Source organism: Mus pahari, chromosome 3 (genome assembly GCF_900095145.1).
Source record: "Mus pahari chromosome 3, PAHARI_EIJ_v1.1, whole genome shotgun sequence".
NCBI lineage: Eukaryota > Metazoa > Chordata > Mammalia > Rodentia > Muridae > Mus > Mus pahari.
This window is the reverse complement of record NC_034592.1, coordinates 142,588,689-142,591,447: the sequence shown is the minus strand read 5'-3', so window position 1 is coordinate 142,591,447 and position 2,759 is coordinate 142,588,689.

Below are 2,759 nucleotides of genomic sequence, written 5' to 3'. Positions count from 1 at the left end.
CTCCCTCCCTCCCTTCCTTCCTTCCTTCCTTCCTTCCTTCCTTCTGGTCTTCCTTTCCCTCTCCTTCCTCATCCCACAGGAATAACTGTCCAGGTGGGACTTTCTGATTACCAAGTCGTTAGAACATATTGTCTATGGATCTATGATATTTTTCAGCCATCTATAACCAAGACTAGGTCTGGAGAAGTAAAGAAAACTGAAAAGTGTAAGAAAATAACTGTGATCAAAATGTATGTAGAACATTAGATTTGGTCAAGTTCAATTTAACCATCATTACAAAGGAGGTGTGTGCAGTGTAGGCTGTGGACATGTTTAAATGTGGTTTAATTTAAATGTGGTGGGCCAAATGGGGACTCCAGAAGTGAAAGGGACAAAGGATTCTTAAAGTGCGAGGAAGCGCAAGGAAGTGAATGGTATCTAGTTATGAGGACAAATATTTCTTGTGTCTTTTATGAAAAGAAGCACCGTGATTATATGTAGGTGACTATATGTAGTGGGATAAGCAGCAAGATGGTGCTTTAAACATATCCATGCCCTATTTCTGTGAACTTGACATACTGAAAATCCTTTGCAGGCATGATTAAGCTTACAGACATTGAGATGATCAAATTAGCCCCAATTATCTAGGAGGGCTCACTCTGATCACAAAGGTCTTTACAATTAAAGAACAGCAGTGCTCAGAATATCTTTGACAAGAGCAGTCGGAGGGATGCCTAGAAGGGGGAGGAAGGGACCATGAGCCAAATAAGGTGGTAACTATTTTATTTTATTTTTATTTTTATTTACTTATTTATTTTTTGGTTTTTCGAGACAGGGTTTCTCTGTGCAGCCCTGGCTGTCCTGGAACTCACTCTGTAGACCAGGCTGGCCTCAAACTCAGAAATCTGCCTGCCTCTGCCTCCCAAGTGCTGGGATTAAAGGCGTGCACTACCACACCCAGCCAGTAACTCTTTTATTTTTAAGAGATATATCTATTTTTATTTAATTAGTATGAGTTTTGCTTGTATGTAGGCATGTGTACCTTGTGCGTGCAGTACCCAGGAAGCCCCTGCAACTGGAGGCACAAATGGTTGTGAGCTTCCGTGTGGATGCTGGTAACCAAACTCAGGTTCTCTGGAAGAGCAGTGTGTGCTTTTAACTGTTGAGCCTTCTCTGTAGATACCATGAATGCAGTAAATCTTGGAAGCTGGAAAAAAATCAAGAACAAAAGTGGCTCTTTCCCTGGAGCCTCTGGGCTGGAGGTCAGTCCTTCATATACATTGGTAAGAGACCCAGGAGATCTGTGAGACGCATACCAAACTCCTAACTTGGAGCTATGAGAAACCCGTATTACTTTATTCCCTATCCAAACAATTCTTTGTATTCCAGCAATAGCAAACTAGCATCCCCTGAGTGGAGCCACACAGTAGCCTGAGTTCTTTTGGAAAAGTTTTCTCTGCTGTGCCGTATACTCTACAGTACCCTTTGCTTGCACGGCTTGCTTGCCTATTTATTTGTTTGTTTATTTATTCGGATGTGGGTGGTATGTATACTCATGTGGATGCATTTGAGTGTGTGCAAGTCACATGCATGTGGGTATCAGAGGTTAACTGGGTGTCTTCCTCTGCTGCTTTCCATTATTGTTTTGAAACAGCAGTGTCTTTCACTGAGCCTGGAACTCACGGATACAGGGAGACTAGCTGATTGGGGAACTCCAAGGACCCCCCTTGGCTCTTCCTCCTCAGTGTCATGATTACAGGAGGGCGTGTGCCCCCACGCCTGGCTTTTCACATGTTTGTTGGGGATCTGAATCCAGGGCGTCATGCTTGCAGAACAAGCATTTTGCCTCCTGAGCCATGTCTCCATCCCCTGACTTGCTTGACTTGCATGACTCTGCATAGTTGGCACCATCACCACCTCTGTTTTAAAATATGAGTCTGAGAGAGGTTAAGGAAATTGCCAGAGACTACAGAGCTGATGCTAGACAGATGAGGGAGGTCTAAATTCATCTTGCCTGCCTACTACGATACATGGAGAGACATTCATATCTGCAGACATGCTGCAGATATGAATGTCTCTCCAGTGACTTTACTGTTGTCATGGAGAGACATTCATATCTGCAGACATGCTGCAGATATGAATGTCTCTCCAGTGACTTTACTGTTGTCATGGAGAGACATTCATATCCGAGTCAAAACTGTTGGTATTTGTGTGTGTAAACTCCTGTGTGTGAGTGCAAATGCTCCTATGCTACAGTGTGTATGTGGATATCAGACTTTGGCTATTGGTCTTCTCTTCTGCCTCCTTTGGGGCAGAGAGTCTTCGCTTATTTCTTAATGTAAATGCCAGTGTCAGGCTGGCTAGCCTGTGAGCTTCTAGGCGTCTCCATTCCCCTTCTCTTATTTTGCTGTCCAAGAACTGGGCTTATAGGCACAGGCAGCCACACCCAGCTTACATGCATTCTGGGGACCTGAACTCAGGTCCTCGTGCTTGTCTGAGAAGCACTTTATGTACTCAGCCACCTCCTTAGCCCTAGATTCAAACTTTACTTCCTGTCTCACATCCAAGGATGACTAGAGATAAAGTCCACCCCTATCGAGCTCATCAGGAAGAGATGCTTGTGAGAGCTGGGACTGTGACAGCTCTTTAGGGCAGCATGCTTTAGGACTCTAGCCATCTTTCTTCCCCTCATAAATTGTCTAAAGGACACAGGCTTGAGCGCATAAGGCCGCCTCTCTCCTCACATAACCAATTACAGAACTAATTGGGAACTGTTTTTA